This window comes from Ambystoma mexicanum, chromosome 11 (assembly GCF_040938575.1).
Source record: "Ambystoma mexicanum isolate Mex_15411 chromosome 11, UKY_AmexF1_1, whole genome shotgun sequence".
NCBI lineage: Eukaryota > Metazoa > Chordata > Amphibia > Caudata > Ambystomatidae > Ambystoma > Ambystoma mexicanum.
In genome coordinates this window covers 825,519,478-825,536,769 of record NC_090934.1, presented here as the reverse complement: position 1 = coordinate 825,536,769, position 17,292 = coordinate 825,519,478, and the positions used below count along the sequence as shown (strand labels likewise).

General features: G+C 46.4%; 6 non-coding genes across 6 annotated transcripts; all 6 read left to right on the top strand.

Annotated features, from left to right (window-relative positions):
- Nucleotides 1-8,350: 8,350 nt before the first annotated feature.
- TRNAN-GUU (transfer RNA asparagine (anticodon GUU)) lies at nt 8,351-8,424 on the top strand. The gene has a single exon. It is a non-coding gene; the product is annotated as a tRNA-Asn (tRNA).
- A 2,175-nt stretch (nt 8,425-10,599) lies between these two features.
- On the top strand, nt 10,600-10,673 carry TRNAN-GUU (transfer RNA asparagine (anticodon GUU)). The gene has a single exon. It is a non-coding gene; the product is annotated as a tRNA-Asn (tRNA).
- Nucleotides 10,674-10,986: 313 nt separating this feature from the next.
- Nucleotides 10,987-11,058, top strand: TRNAW-CCA (transfer RNA tryptophan (anticodon CCA)). Its single transcript has one exon. It is a non-coding gene; the product is annotated as a tRNA-Trp (tRNA).
- Nucleotides 11,059-13,224: 2,166 nt separating this feature from the next.
- TRNAW-CCA (transfer RNA tryptophan (anticodon CCA)) lies at nt 13,225-13,296 on the top strand. The gene has a single exon. It is a non-coding gene; the product is annotated as a tRNA-Trp (tRNA).
- Nucleotides 13,297-15,086: 1,790 nt separating this feature from the next.
- TRNAN-GUU (transfer RNA asparagine (anticodon GUU)) lies at nt 15,087-15,160 on the top strand. Its single transcript has one exon. It is a non-coding gene; the product is annotated as a tRNA-Asn (tRNA).
- Nucleotides 15,161-15,473: 313 nt separating this feature from the next.
- On the top strand, nt 15,474-15,545 carry TRNAW-CCA (transfer RNA tryptophan (anticodon CCA)). Its single transcript has one exon. It is a non-coding gene; the product is annotated as a tRNA-Trp (tRNA).
- The last annotated feature ends 1,747 nt before the right edge of the window (nt 15,546-17,292 follow it).

Here is a 17,292-nt window from a genome sequence, read left to right as displayed (position 1 = left end):
GTTTACGGCCGGTCATACTTTAAAAGTGATAAGAGGTACTATACCCCGGCCAGAAGGACCTTTTCGGCACCTTCACATTGACTATGTTGATATGATCAACATATGTCAAGGTAATAGGTATATGATTGTAGTAGTATGCCCATTTTCTAGGTGGATTGAAGCAGGGCCCTGTTCACACCCTGATGCGTTTAGAGCAGCCAAATTCATAGTAAGGGAGGTCTTCCCCAGGTGGGGAGTGTGCGAGGTGTTAAGATCAGACAACGGCCCCCATTTCGCAAACGAAATGTTCCAGCATATCACATCCCTGCTGAACATTAAACACAAATTTGCATGTGCATACCACCCACAGGCTAATGGTGTATGTGAACGCCTGAATGGCTTATTGAAGGAGGCGATTGCTAAAATACAACAAACAACAAAGAAAAGTTGGTTGTATTGCCTTCCGTTAGCATTGTTTGAACTTAGAAACAGGCCAGGGTCCGACCACCACCTCACCCCTCACGAAGTGGTTACTGGACGCCAAATGCGCCTTCCCCTAACACCAACGTCAAGGGCATTCACCGACCACGAAAGTTCAGCGAATGTGTTAGGTGATGAAATGTATCAATATGTGTCTTCTTTGATTACTAGTGTCGTGTTTGTGTCTCAACAGCTCGAGCGCATACGGGGCGGGTCTACCAGCAACCAAGAAAAAGACGAAAATACAGAATTGGGAAAGGAGAACTTGTGCAAACTTGCCAAAGGTGACCACGTACTACTTCGCAATTTCAATAGGAAGTGGAACCAGAAGAGGTTCACTGGCCCCCATCTGGTAGAGGACGTATCAACAAGAGCAGTAAAACTAAAGGATAAACGTGCCTGGAACCACCTACATGACGTAAAGATCTACAAACTGCAGACCCGCCCCAGCGCCAACGACAGGTCCATTGGAAGAACAACAACCACATCCCCTACAGCGGAAGAAAGTTCCACCACAGACAACGACCCAATTGTTCCCTCGGAGACAATAACTGACGAAGAAGGGGGTGATCCCCATACTGCCCACCCCATGATCACTCGCTCAAAGAGTAAAAATACTTCCGCCATTTGAGCACAAACCCCCCCCATTGACTGCTAAGTACAGTTGTAACTAAAACTAAAGGACATGCTTGCACTAATACACATGTAAACACGTGAATGTTCTCTTTTTTCTCTCGCACATACAGGAACTGCGTAATATTGTATTGTTAAGAAAGCTAATTAACAAATTCAGTGTGCAGGTGTAGATGGTGCTGCCAGACGATAACTACCCAGAAGAATTGTCACACCAGTTCGTATACGAAATAAAGAGGCCAACATACTTAAAAAGGAGAAGGGTACGTGTCTACTACACAGCCTTCCTCCTGGCCATAGAATATCACATGCCCCACCTCCACCCATACTTGCCGGTCTTAAGAGACCCATCACTTAGAGTAGCGTGGGAGCAGCTCTTCGCCTGGGCACTGAATGACTACTTGATAGGGAGAGCTTAAAACTAACATTTAATAACGAGCACTTTTGAGAATTTTTAGGCGGGCAACTGTAACGTCGCAAGAATAAGCTGCCAGGACTGCAGCAAGGTAAGAGCAAAATGCCGGTGAAATTAGCATATGTAATAAAAATAATAGGGATTTTTATGATCACCGGATTCTTGGATGCCTCTGTCTGGCAGTACAGCTATGCTATTGATTTTATTGCTGCACCCAAACTTAATATACCCCCGCCCTCTGCTGCAACAGGTGTTACGTCAGGTGGTAATAGTAACATTGCACCCAAGCAAAATAGAGTTAAACGCAGCACATACTCAGACAATAAAGGTATTGATAATTATGTACAAGATTCAGCACACGTCACAAACAACATATGGTACCAGCACATGACCCGCATTGGTAAGCAGACAACTGAGGACAGCTGTTACGTTTGCTCATTAATACCATACGCCATGAGCGCTTCACGAACATTTGTTGCCACAGAAATAGATGAAAAAACAGCACAGTGCATAATATATTTGGCCCTGTTCCAAACGAAAGGAAGATTTCAAGGAACAGTAGTGCACATGACATGGAAAACGCGAGACTCATACCCATATGAAAACAACTTCCTCAAGACCTATCTGAGTTATCACAAGACCAGTTTACATGCTGAAGCATTCAGGTACATAACAAGTGGCCCTGCAAAAGGAGAAACAAAGAAGGTAACACTGCAGTACCTACCATGTGATTGGTACGCCACTGAAGTTCCGGGTAAACAAGGATGCTGGGAAAGGCCGCTACTGACGATAACAGGAAAGGTGTATCTGGACAACAGCTGGGAGATAGGAGTAATTGGCAGCAACATGGTAACAAAAGAAACTATCTCAACCATCGAGACACACAATCATCGATGTTGGACGACGTGGATCAAGTACGTACCAATGCTCACGTGGGTAGAAGAGGATGAAGACCCAATAACAATATTACCATTGACTGCGCCCAAAGTATGCTACCAGCATAAAGGAGAGGTGGACGTAGGATATAACACCAATTGTGCAAGTGTGATGGAGTTACCTGAGGGGGGTGCGGGAACAGCAGTAATAATGGACCATTATTGGGCCTGTGGAGAAAAGGCATATCATACACTGCCTCCCCTGTGGAATGGTGTGTGCACAATGGTACACGTCAATGTACCATCACTAGTGGTACCTAAGAAGCATGTCAATGTGGCGAAATTTCCTAAAATGGATGAAGGGGATAAGAGACGAAAGAGATCTGCACCACTCCAGAAGGAGCAAGAGAACAAGACCAACAGCGAAGATACTGTCCTAAATAGGAGAAAACGACAAGGAGAGCCACTGACAGGAAATTACCTGTGGGGAAGGTCGGAAACGGAACTAACGTCAATACCGCCAGAACACAGACTATTCAGCAGAGCAGCAATGTTTTTCTCCTCAATAATACATCCGGGACTGCAGGCATACGCAAACGCAAAATGGCTCCAAATAACCAGATGGGAACTAATGATGACCATCAATTCAACAGTAAATGGGTTCAACGCAATTAAAGAGGAGCTGAGAGCTGTAAGGATGGTAGCATTACAGAACAGATATGTACTGGACCTTCTCACAGCAATGGAAGGAGGAGTTTGTGCAAAGATAGGACAATCTTGCTGCACGTTCATACCTGCCAACGATGCCGACAATGGTACACTGACAGAAGCAGTTTCACAATTGGCCCAGATGCACTCTAAAATGATGGACGAGAGTAACGGTGTAAACAAGGATAAGAGCTGGTTTTCACTATTATGGTCATGGATGCCATCTTGGCTGTCAGATGGACTGAAAATAATAGTGGGGTGTACTATTTTGGCTGGAGCTACTCTGATCATAATTAGATTTTGGAAAGCCCGGAAGGCACGCACGGCTGACGAGTTGCTGGAAATGGTGGGAATGCACCCCTTGATGCCAGCAGATGATGGTCAGCATACAGGGGTGATAATACAAGAGAGGGAGAAGCTGCGCACACAAATAATCACCAATCATCTAGATCCACCATCAGTGAAGATCGAGAACCCAAGGAACCCCAGGAGCTACATAGGAAGATGGGTATACTGTACTCCTGGAGGAACATGTGAATACATGTATTGGTCGTTTGAAGATCATGTAAACCATTATGGACATCTCGGAGGGATAACTAAGATATGGAGGGTAAGAGGAGATAACGAGAAGGATATGTTTGTGGTCGACAAGTCGACCAGAGGGGGGACTGAAGTGGGAGAATGGAAGACCAGACTCCCGTCCTTCACCTCTCGCGCTTGGCCTAGAGGGTCACGGCCCAGACACCCGCCGCGAGAAGAGTTTGTCCAGTTACCAGACGACCAGGTACCCTGGTACAGGAACATACGGATGTGTCCACCTGTTTGCCCAGCAGCCCGCACTGGCCATGCCGACACCTGCGGCTCGGATCAGCTAGACTAAAAACCACACGTCGTTAGAGATGCCATGACGACCTAGACAACGGGAAGCACATCAGTACAAATATACACGCCTAACATTTCCACACCAATCTACACGAAGAACATACTCAGTGCTCTGACGTAGGCGACAGGCATACTCACGGACGTGCATCTTTATTATTTTTACATAGGCTTTCAGAATGCAGAAACGCAAGATGCATCATGAACTCATCTATAACGCCGCTTGCTCACGCTTCTCTTGAAACCCGTTACCACCATGAGAGGTATAATAGAAACACGATACTGGTCATGGAAATATATGCCACTATAACCTAAAGCACCCATGCCCGAAATGGATCACTTATACACCAGGCCAAGTAGGCCTCAGGCAAGAGTTCCCGTGGACATTAACAAAGCAAAAGTCAGGTTGCTGATCCCGCAGAATGAGCCTGGTGGAGCAACCAGCCAAGGTCGCAATGTTGCAAACCCACATCCAAGAACAAATCATCAAAGGCACGATGTTGCAACCTCGCACTCCGCGTACCAACGTTAAAGTCATATCTACAAATTAAACCAGACACACAGTGGAAAAGCAATATTAATTGTGCAGAATTCTGCCTCAAACACGGTCCCGCCTCACGTGACCAAGCCGAACCTGACGAGATGCCAAAGCCCAGGAGGAGAAAGGCGTCTGGGTCCCTCGCTACGAGACATAGGCCGATACACTTGAAAGGCTCAATGGACATCTGCTACAGTGGGAGCGGTCAGCCTTCCACCTATGAATAAATCCTCACATTGTCTGCACGTACCCATATTGAAACATTGTTGCAAACACAGGTACACCGAGAGCTGGGAACAACGGTGGTCCCAGGCTGGGGAGCTCACGGATGCACCAATCAGAACATGGGGCTCTTATCTCAGACGTCAGTAACATTAGCCAATCCTCAGGGGTCTTCATGTAACAATTCTTATGTATCTAATTATAGGGACAACCCAGATATACCACCTGACTACACCTTGACCACTAATATCATTCTCTATATGTGTACTATACTAACCCTACCACTCGAGCAACCAATTAAGAGTGGCGATAGGTTTTTTGTTAACTTTCTGAAGTGACGCAAGTAGCGCGTCATATTACAGTAAAAAGGGCCTGCGAGCCCCACGATTGTGTGTGTGTCAGGACGAACGCGTACGCTCCTTGACCCATCCCTGCCGTTTGCATAATAAACAGCAGAAGTTGCCTTGCTCCTTGTGTGTGCCTCATACTCTGTCTCGATCCGAGATATACACGGGAGGAGTTGGGGCCTCCCTGCCCGGAGGTCTGCGGACGGCCCGGCCGACCCCGGCAGAATTTCCCCCCGACAATACATTATAGACAAGAGAGACATTGTCAGCGAGAGGGTTGCACAGCACCTTCCCCCATTTCCCTAAGTGCATTGCATGGGGCTCTGGGAGGCGTGCACATTTGTCTGAAACACAAAGAACCACTGGCAATAAAAGGCGTAGGACCCCAGTTCGCATTTCTTAGAATTTGAGGAGGCACTCAGAGTTGTCTCGGGCGTGACTGTACCTTTCATAGGAGATGTGCTAATCCCCAAACCCTCTTCCTTTGTCCCAGTAATCTGTCCTAGGGCCTCTAGCAAGTTGTTTTCTGAAACAAAGCTTACCTGAACATCCTGTAAAATTGGTAACTTTTCAGTAGCAGTACAGTGCAGTATATAGCATTCCTGTTGCGCACAGCATCTAGATCCAAAAATTGCTTACTCTACCCCAGAAATTAGAATTCACCCAGTCAAACAGAGGGATCTATAAAGATCATGGCAAGTAGTTAACATAAGCTACTTCCCCCAAGTTCTCTTGATGCACTCTGCTGCCCTCTTTTAACAGAAGAATGCAACTGCAGGTCTTGCTTCTCAGCAAGGTACCTACATATAGAAACCTTGGTGCACTCTTGCTAAATCTGCTGGAATGTGTCTTCTATTGTGCCCAAGGTGGTTGTGTATTTGGGGACTCAGGGAAGCAAGGGAGCAGTCTAATGCACTGCAGTGCTAAGAGAGGCATGCCTTTTTCAGAAAAAAGTTCAGGTTTTCTGCCAATCAGAAAAAAATAGCAATGCAATCAGGCCAAAGGCAGAACACACATGCCAGTGACTCTCTGTGGCGCAATCGGTTAGCGCGTTCGGCTGTTAACCGAAAGGTTGGTGGTTCAAGCCCACCCAGGGACGATGCATTTTGGCTCAAAAATTCAGCATGACCAACTATGAACTTCTGTTTACCTCTCGCAGGTCTCGTCTGCTGACGTCCAAAAAATCCAATAAACTGCAAGCAATTCTTCTCGCTTGCTTTAGTTTTTCAAAACTTGCCATTCAATTCATAAACATCAAGACTTCATGGGAAGGGTTTGGCTGCAGCGTGTAAAGATGCACAGAAGGAAGCTATCCTAGCCAGTCTACTTAAAGAAGCAATGAGGCTCTGCAGGTGCATGTACGTCTCCTACCTTTATTCTGTCATCAGACACACCAGGTGGACTGCCACTAGGACGTCGTGGCGCAATGGTAGGGCGTCTGACTCCAGATCAGAAGGTTGCGTGTTCAAATCACGTCGGGGGCATATTTGCTTTTCCCACTCTGAAATACAAAATTGCTCTTCAGTATCTCGTTATTTCAACCTGACTGCATCTTTGTGCTCTGGGACTAGTTGTTCTGGCGTTTCGAATGTAAGCTTTGCAGCAGGGAAGTATCATATTGACAGACACCCATGAAGGACATGGTCAACCTTTAAAGCAGGCCAATCTCTATGTTTTACTGGATGCAGCAGAAGTATTTCCTCTTTACCATCTCTTCAAGTGGGCCTGACTGATGTGCTGTTTTGTGCACGCTACGTGGGCTTTGTAAAGCATACCTCTGCCATTTGCATGGCCTCCTAGCGCTGTCAATATTTTCGTGTAATCGCTGAATGCTGCAGTGTCCTGGGAACTCTAGGTGTGACTAAAGGATATATGTTGGGGCCCCGAAAGGGGGTCGGCAGTCTAGTGGCAATGCCCATCACTTTGCAGTTTGGGTTTGTGAGTTCAGGTACCGGTCTGGTGTCGGAAACCTGTAAGCGCCCTCCCAATCAACTGTCGGTCCTGGATTGTGAGGATTTCCCCTTATACTGGTCTCAGTAGACACATTTCCATTTTACTTTTTCACTCTCGCATTGCCTATTTCTCTCTCTCTCATAGATACATTATAGACAAGAGAGACATTGTCAGCGAGAGGGCTTCACAGCACCTTCCCCCATTTCCCTAAGTGCATTGCAAGGGGCTCTGGGAGGCGTGCACATTTGTCTGAAACACAAAGATCCCCTAGCAATAAAAGGCGTAGGACCCCAGTTCGCATTTCTTAGAATTTGAGGAGGCACTCAGAGTTGTCTCGGGCGTGACTGTACCTTTCATAGGAGATGTGCTAATCCCCAAACCCTCTTCCTTTGTCCCAGTAATCTGTCCTAGGGCCTCTAGCAAGTTGTTTTCTGAAACAAAGCTTACCTGAACATCCTGTAAAATTGGTAACTTTTCAGTAGCAGTACAGTGCAGTATATAGCATTCCTGTTGCGCACAGCATCTAGATCCAAAAATTGCTTACTCTACCCCAGAAATTAGAATTCACCCAGTCAAACAGAGGGATCTATAAAGAGCATGGCAAGTAGTTAACATAAGCTACTTCCCCCAAGTTCTCTTGGTGCACTCTGCTGCCCTCTTTTAACAGAAGAATGCAACTGCAGGTCTTGCTTCTCAGCAAGGTACCTACATATAGAAACCTTGGTGCACTCTTGCTAAATCTGCTGGAATGTGTCTTCTATTGTGCCCAAGGTGGTTGTGTATTTGGGGACTCAGGGAAGCAAGGGAGCAGTCTAATGCACTGCAGTGCTACGAGAGGCATGCCTTTTTCAGAAAAAAGTTCAGGTTTTCTGCCAATCAGAAAAAAATAGCAATGCAATCAGGCCAAAGGCAGAACACACATGCCAGTGAGTCTCTGTGGCACAATTGGTTAGCGCGTTCGGCTGTTAACCGAAAAGACGCTGCTGTTTTTGGCACAAAGACACAGAGTGTTCCACTCAGTAAACCTGAGTCATTTCTCCCGTGTTCTCTGGGTTCAGCCTACTGTCCCCTTTTAACACAAGTGCGCAACTGTGGCTTTCTCCTCATAGCAAGTTATGCCTACACATAGGACATTTGGTGCACTGTTGATGGGCTCTGTCCTCTACTAAATCCCCTGTGTTTGTGGATTAGGGGAGGTAGGGAAGTGCTTGATACCCTGATTTGCTGTGGGAAATAGAGCTATTTTAGAAATATTTTCAGGTTGCCTGGGAAGCATAAGCAAACAGCACACCAATCAGGCCCCAGTGTAAGCACTGCATGAGTCTCTGTGGCGCAATCGGTTAGCGCGTTCGGCTGTTAACCGAAAGGTTGGTGGTTCAAGCCCACCCAGGGACGATGCATTTTGGCTCAAAAATTCAGCATGACCAACTATGAACTTCTGTTTACCTCTCGCAGGTCTCGTCTGCTGACGTCCAAAAAATCCAATAAACTGCAAGCAATTCTTCTCGCTTGCTTTAGTTTTTCAAAACTTGCCATTCAATTCATAAACATCAAGACTTCATGGGAAGGGTTTGGCTGCAGCGTGTACTGATGCACAGAAGGAAGCTATCCTAGCCAGTCTACTTAAAGAAGCAATGAGGCTCTGCAGGTGCATGTACGTCTCCTACCTTTATTCTGTCATCAGACACACCAGGTGGAGTGCCGCATGGACCTCGTGGCGCAATGGTAGCGCGTCTGACTCCAGATCCGAAGGTTTCGTGTTCAAATCACGTCGGGGTCATATTTGCTTTTCCCACTCTGAAATATAAAATTGCTCTTCAGTATCTCGTTATTTCAACCTGACTGCATCTTTGTGCTCTGGGCCTAGTTGTTCTGGCGTTTCGAATGTAAACTTTGCAGCAGGGAAGTATCATATTGACAGACACCCATGAAGGACATGGTCAACCTTTAAAGCAGGCCAATCTCTATGTTTTACTGGATGCAGCAGAAGTATTTCCTCTTTACCATCTCTTCAAGTGGGCCTGACTGATGTGCTGTTTTGTGCACGCTACGTGGGCTTTGTAAAGCATACCTCTGCCATTTGCATGGTCTCCTAGCGCTGTCAATATTTTCGTGTAATCGCTGAATGCTGCACTGTCCCGGGAACTCTAGGTGTGACTAAAGGATATATGCTGGGGCCCCGAAAGGGGGTCGGCAGTCTAGTGGCAATGGGCATCACTTTGCAGTTTGGGTTTGTGAGTTCAGGTACCGGTCTGGTGTCGGAAACCTGTAAGCGCCCTCCCAATCAACTGTCGGTCCTGGATTGTGAGGATTTCCCCTTATACTGGTCTCAGTAGACACATTTCCATTTTACTTTTTCACTCTCACATTGCCTATTTCGCTCTCTCTCATAGATACATTATAGACAAGAGAGACATTGTCAGCGAGAGGGTTGCACAGCACCTTCCCCCATTTCCCTAAGTGCATTGCATGGGGCTCTGGGAGGCGTGCACATTTGTCTGAAACACAAAGATCCACTGGCAATAAAAGGCGTAAGACCCCAGTTCGCATTTCTTAGAATTTGAGGAGGCACTCAGAGTTGTCTCGGGCGTGACTGTACCTTTCATAGGAGATGTGCTAATCCCCAAACCCTCTTCCTTTGTCCCAGTAATCTGTCCTAGGGCCTCTAGCAAGTTGTTTTCTGAAACAAAGCTTACCTGAACATCCTGTAAAATTGGTAACTTTTCAGTAGCAGTACAGTGCAGTATATAGCATTCCTGTTGCGCACAGCATCTAGATCCAAAAATTGCTTACTCTACCCCAGAAATTAGAATTCACCCAGTCAAACAGAGGGATCTATAAAGATCATGGCAAGTAGTTAACATAAGCTACTTCCCCCAAGTTCTCTTGGTGCACTCTGCTGCCCTCTTTTAACAGAAGAATGCAACTGCAGGTCCTGCTTCTCAGCAAGGTACCTACATATAGAATCCTTGGTGCACTCTTGCTAAATCTGCTGGAATGTGTCTTCTATTGTGCCCAAGGTGGTTGTGTATTTGGGGACTCAGGGAAGCAAGGGAGCAGTCTAATGCACTGCAGTGCTAAGAGAGGCATGCCTTTTTCAGAAAAAAGTTCAGGTTTTCTGCCAATCAGAAAAAAATAGCAATGCAATCAGGCCAAAGGCAGAACACACATGCCAGTGAGTCTCTGTGGCGCAATTGGTTAGCGCGTTCGGCTGTTAACCGAAAAGACGCTGCTGTTTTTGGCACAAAGACACAGAGTGTTCCACTCAGTAAACCTGAGTCATTTCTCCCGTGTTCTCTGGGTTCAGCCTACTGTCCCCTTTTAACACAAGTGCGCAACTGTGGCTTTCTCCTCATAGCAAGTTATGCCTACACAGAGGGCATTTGGTGCACTGATGATGGGCTCTGTCCTCTACTAAATCCCCTGTGTTTGTGGATTACGGGAGGTAGGGAAGTACTTGATACCCTGATTTGCTGTGGGAAATAGAGCTATTTTAGAAATATTTTCAGGTTGCCTGGGGAGCATAAGCAAACAGCACACCAATCAGGCCCCAGTGTAAGCACTGCATGAGTCTCTGTGGCGCAATCGGTTAGCGCGTTCGGCTGTTAACCGAAAGGTTGGTGGTTCAAACCCACCCAGGGACGATGCATTTTGGCTCAAAAATTCAGCATGACCAACTATGAACTTCTGTTTACCTCTCGCAGGTCTCGTCTGCTGACGTCCAAAAAATCCAATAAACTGCAAGCAATTCTTCTCGCTTGCTTTAGTTTTTCAAAACTTGCCATTCAATTCATAAACATCAAGACTTCATGGGAAGGGTTTGGCTGCAGCGTGTACTGATGCACAGAAGGAAGCTATCCTAGCCAGTCTACTTAAAGAAGCAATGAGGCTCTGCAGGTGCATGTACGTCTCCTACCTTTATTCTGTCATCAGACACACCAGGTGGACTACCACTAGGACCTCGTGGCGCAATGGTAGGGCGTCTGACTCCAGATCAGAAGGTTGCGTGTTCAAATCACGTCGGGGGCATATTTGCTTTTCCCACTCTGAAATACAAAATTGCTCTTCAGTATCTCGTTATTTCAACCTGACTGCATCTTTGTGCTCTGGGCCTAGTTGTTCTGGCGTTTCGAATGTAAGCTTTGCAGCAGGGAAGTATCATATTGACAGACACCCATGAAGGACATGGTCAACCTTTAAAGCAGGCCAATCTCTATGTTTTACTGGATGCAGCAGAAGTATTTCCTCCTTACCATCTCTTCAAGTGGGCCTGACTGATGTGCTGTTTTGTGCACGCTACGTGGGCTTTGTAAAGCATACCTCTGCCATTTGCATGGCCTCCTAGCGCTGTCAATATTTTCGTGTAATCGCTGAATGCTGCACTGTCCTGGGAACTCTAGGTGTGACTAAAGGATATATGCTGGGGCCCCGAAAGGGGGTCGGCAGTCTAGTGGCAATGCCCATCACTTTGCAGTTTGGGTTTGTGAGTTCAGGTACCGGTCTGGTGTCGGAAACCTGTAAGCGCCCTCCCAATCAACTGTCGGTCCTGGATTGTGAGGATTTCCCCTTATACTGGTCTCAGTAGACACATTTCCATTTTACTTTTTCACTCTCGCATTGCCTATTTCTCTCTCTCTCATAGACACATTATAGACAAGAGAGCCATTGTCAGCGAGAGGGCTTCACAGCACCTTCCCCCATTTCCCTAAGTGCATTGCAAGGGGCTCTGGGAGGCGTGCACATTTGTCTGAAACACAAAGATCCACTGGCAATAACAAGCGTAGGACCCTAGTTCGCATTTCTTAGAATTTGAGGTGGCACTCAGAGTTGTCTCGGGCGTGACAGTACCTTACATAGGAGATGTGCTAATCCCCAAACCCTCTTCCTTTGTCCCACTAATCTGTCCTAGGGCCTCTAGCAAGTTGTTTTCTGAAACAAAGCTTACCTGAACATCCTGTAAAATTGGTAACTTTTCAGTAGCAGTACAGTGCAGTATATAGCATTCCTGTTGCGCACAGCATCTAGATCCAAAAATTGCTTATTCTACCCCAGAAATTAGAATTCACCCAGTCAAACAGAGGGATCTATAAAGAGCATGGCAAGTAGTTAACATAAGCTACTTCCCCCAAGTTCTCTTGGTGCACTCTGCTGCCCTCTTTTAACAGAAGAATGCAACTGCAGGTCTTGCTTCTCAGCAAGGTACCTACATATAGAAACCTTGGTGCACTCTTGCTAAATCTGCTGGAATGTGTCTTCTATTGTGCACAAGGTGGTTGTGTATTTGGGGACTCAGGGAAGCAAGGGAGCAGTCTAATGTACTGCAGTGCTAAGAGAGGCATGCCTTTTTCAGAAAAAAGTTCAGGTTTTCTGCCAATCAGAAAAAAATAGCAATGCAATCAGGATAAAGGCAGAAAACACATGTCAGTGAGTCTCTGTGGCGCAATTGGTTAGCGCGTTCGGCTGTTAACCGAAAAGACGCTGCTGTTTTTGGCACAAAGACACAGAGTGTTCCACTTAGTAATCCTGAGTCATTTCTCCCGTGTTCTCTGGGTTCAGCCTACTGTCCCCTTTTAACACAAGTGCGCAACTGTGGCTTTCTCGTCATAGCAAGTTATGCCTACACAGAGGACATTTGGTGCACTGTTGATGGGCTCTGTCCTCTACTAAATCCCCTGTGTTTGTGGATTAGGGGAGGTAGGGAAGTGCTTGATACCCTGATTTGCTGTGGGAAATAGAGCTATTTTAGAAATGTTTTCAGGTTGCCTGGGAAGCATAAGCAAACAGCACACCAATCAGGCCCCAGTGTAAGCACTGCATGAGTCTCTGTGGCACAATCGGTTAGCGCGTCCGGCTGTTAACCGAAAGGTTGGTGGTTCAAGCCCACCCAGGGACGATGCATTTCGGCTCAAAAATTCAGCTTGACCAACTATGAACTTCTGTTTACCTCTCGCAGGTCTCGTCTGCTAACGTCCAATAAACTGCAAGCAATTCTTCTCGCTTGCTTTAGTTTTTCAAAACTTGCCATTCAATTCATAAACATCAAGACTTCATGGGAAGGGTTTGGCTGCAGCGTGTACTGATGCACAGAAGGAAGCTATCCTAGCCAGTCTACTTAAAGAAGCAATGAGGCTCTGCAGGTGCATGTACGTCTCCTACCTTTATTCTGTCATCAGACACACCAGGTGGACTGCAAAGGACCTCGTGGCGCAATGGTAGCGCGTCTGACTCCAGATCGGAAGGTTGCGTGTTCAAATCACGTCAGGGTCACGTTTGCTTTTCCCACTCTGAAATACAAAATTGCTCTTCAGTATCTCGGTATTTCAACCTGACTGCATCTTTGTGCTCTGGGCCTAGTTGTTCTGGCGTTTCGAATGTAAGCTTTGCAGCAGGGAAGTATCATATTGACAGACACCCATGAAGGACATGGTCAACCTTTAAAGCAGGCCAATCTCTATGTTTTACTGGATGCAGCAGAAGTATTTCCTCTTTACCATCTCTTCAAGTGGGCCTGACTGATGTGCTGTTTTGTGCACACTACGTGGGCTTTGTAAAGCATACCTCTGCCATTTGCATGGCCTCCTAGCGCTGTCAATATTTTCGTGTAATCGCTGAATGCTGCACTGTCCTGGGAACTCTAGGTGTGACTAAAGGATATATGTTGGGGCCCCGAAAGGGGGTCGGCAGTCTAGTGGCAATGCCCATCACTTTGCAGTTTGGGTTTGTGAGTTCAGGTACCGGTCTGGTGTCGGAAACCTGTAAGCGCCCTCCCAATCAACTGTCGGTCCTGGATTGTGAGGATTTCCCCTTATACTGGTCTCAGTAGACACATTTCCATTTTACTTTTTCACTCTCGCATTGCCTATTTCTCTCTCTCTCATAGTTACATTATAGACAAGAGAGACATTGTCAGCGAGAGGGCTTCACAGCACCTTCCCCCCTTTCCCTAAGTGCATTGCAAGGGGCTCTGGGAGGCGTGCACATTTGTCTGAAACACAAAGATCCACTGGCAATAAAAGGCGTAGGACCCCAGTTCGCATTTCTTAGAATTTGAGGAGGCACTCAGAGTTGTCTCGGGCGTGACTGTACCTTTCATAGGAGATGTGCTAATCCCCAAACCCTCTTCCTTTGTCCCAGTAATCTGTTTTAGTGCCTCTAGCAAGTTGTTTTCTGAAACAAAGCTTACCTGAACATCCTGTAAAATTGGTAACTTTTCAGTAGCAGTACAGTGCAGTATATAGCATTCCTGTTGCGCACAGCATCTAGATCCAAAAATTGCTTACTCTACCCCAGAAATTAGAATTCACCCAGTCAAACAGAGGGATCTATAAAGATCATGGCAAGTAGTTAACATAAGCTACTTCCCCCAAGTTCTCTTGGTGCACTCTGCTGCCCTCTTTTAACAGAAGAATGCAACTGTAGGTCTTGCTTCTCAGAAAGGTACCTACATATAGAAACCTTGGTGCACTCTTGCTAAATCTGCTGGAATGTGTCTTCTATTGTGCCCAAGGTGGTTGTGTATTTGGCGACTCAGGGAAGCAAGGGAGCAGTCTAATGCACTGCAGTGCTAAGAGAGGCATGCCTTTTTCAGAAAAAAGTTCAGGTTTCCTGCCAATCAGAAAAAAATAGCAATGCAATCAGGCCAAAGGCAGAACACACATGCCAGTGAGTCTCTGTGGCGCAATTGGTTAGCGCGTTCGGCTGTTAACCGAAAAGACGCTGCTGTTTTTGGCACAAAGACACAGAGTGTTCCACTCAGTAAACCTGAGTCATTTCTCCCGTGTTCTCTGGGTTCAGCCTACTGTCCCCTTTTAACACAAGTGCGCAACTGTGGCTTTCTCCTCATAGCAAGTTATGCCTACACAGGGGACATTTGGTGCACTGTTGATGGGCTCTGTCCTCTACTAAATCCCCTGTGTTTGTGGATTAGGGGAGGTAGGGAAGTGCTTGATACCCTGATTTGCTGTGGGAAATAGAGCTATTTTAGAAATATTTTCAGGTTGCCTGGGAAGCATAAGCAAACAGCACACCAATCAGGCCCCAGTGTAAGCACTGCATGAGTCTCTGTGGCGCAATCGGTTAGCGCGTTCGGCTGTTAATCGAAAGGTTGGTGGTTCAAGCCCACCCAGGGACGATGCATTTTGGCTCAAAAATTCAGCATGACCAACTATGAACTTCTGTTTACCTCTCGCAGGTCTCGTCTACTGACGTCCAAAAAATCCAATAAACTGCAAGCAATTCTTCTCGCTTGCTTTAGTTTTTCAAAACTTGCCATTCAATTCATAAACATCAAGACTTCATGGGAAGGGTTTGGCTGCAGCGTGTACTGATGCACAGAAGGAAGCTATCCTAGCCAGTCTACTTAAAGAAGCAATGAGGCTTTGCAGGTGCATGTACGTCTCCTACCTTTATTCTGTCATCAGACACACCAGGTGGACTGCCACAAGGACCTCGTGGCGCAATGGTAGCGCGTCTGACTCCAGATCAGAAGGTTGCGTGTTCAAATCACGTCGGGGTCATATTTGCTTTTCCCACTCTGAAATATAAAATTGCTTTTCAGTATCTCGTTATTTCAACCTGACTGCATCTTTGTGCTCTGGGCCTAGTTGTTCTGGCGTTTCGAATGTAAGCTTTGCAGCAGGGAAGTATCATATTGACAGACACCCATGAAGGACATGGTCAACCTTTAAAGCAGGCCAATCTCTATGTTTTACTGGATGCAGCAGAAGTATTTCCTCTTTACCATCTCTTCAAGTGGGCCTGACTGATGTGCTGTTTTGTGCACGCTACGTGGGCTTTGTAAAGCATACCTCTGCCATTTGCATGGCCTCCTAGCGCTGTCAATATTTTCGTGTAATCGCTGAATGCTGCAGTGTCCTGGGAACTCTAGGTGTGACTAAAGGATATATGCTGGGGCCCCGAAAGGGGGTCGGCAGTCTAGTGGCAATGCCCATCACTTTGCAGTTTGGGTTTGTGAGTTCAGGTACCGGTCTGGTGTCGGAAACCTGTAAGCGCCCTCCCAATCAACTGTCGGTCCTGGATTGTGAGGATTTCCCCTTATACTGGTCTCAGTAGACACATTTCCATTTTACTTTTTCACTCTCGCATTGCCTATTTCTCTCTCTCTCATAGATACATTATAGACAAGAGAGACATTGTCAGCGAGAGGGCTTCACAGCACCTTCCCCCATTTCCCTAAGTGCATTGCAAGGGGCTCTGGGAGGCGTGCACATTTGTCTGAAACACAAAGATCCACTGGCAATAAAAAGCGTAGGTCCCTAGTTTGCATTTCTTAGAATTTGAGGTGACACTCAGAGTTGTCTCGGGCGTGACTGTACCTTTCATAGGAGATGTGCTAATCCCCAAACCCTCTTCCTTTGTCCCAGTAATCTGTCTTAGTGTCTCTAGCAAGTTGTTTTCTGAAACAAAGCTTACCTGAACATCCTGTAAAATTGGTAACTTTTCAGTAGCAGTACAGTGCAGTATATAGCATTCCTGTTGCGCACAGCATCTAGATCCAAAAATTGCTTACTCTACCCCAGAAATTAGAATTCACCCAGTCAAACAGAGGGATCTATAAAGAGCATGGCAAGTAGTTAACATAAGCTACTTCCCCCAAGTTCTCTTGGTGCACTCTGCTGCCCTCTTTTAACAGAAGAATGCAACTGCAGGTCTTGCTTCTCAGCAAGGTACCTACATATAGAATCCTTTGTGCACTCTTGCTAAATCTGCTGGAATGTGTCTTCTATTGTGCCCAAGGTGGTTGTGTATTTGGGGACTCAGGGAAGCAAGGGAGCAGTCTAATGCACTGCAGTGCTAAGAGAGGCATGCCTTTTTCAGAAACAAGTTCAGGTTTTCTGCCAATCAGAAAAAAATAGCAATGCAATCAGGCCAAAGGCAGAACACACATGCCAGTGAGTCTCTGTGGCGCAATTGGTTAGCGCGTTCGGCTGTTAACCGAAAAGACGCTGCTGTTTTTGGCACAAAGACACAGAGTGTTCCACTCAGTAAACCTGAGTCATTTCTCCCGTGTTCTCTGGGTTCAGCCTACTGTCCCCTTTTAACACAAGTGCGCAACTGTGGCTTTCTCCTCATAGCAAGTTATGCCTACACAGAGGGCATTTGGTGCACTGTTGATGGGCTCTGTCCTCTACTAAATCCCCTGTGTTTGTGGATTACGGGAGGTAGGGAAGTACTTGATACCCTGATTTGCTGTGGGAAATAGAGCTATTTTAGAAATATTTTCAGGTTGCCTGGGGAGCATAA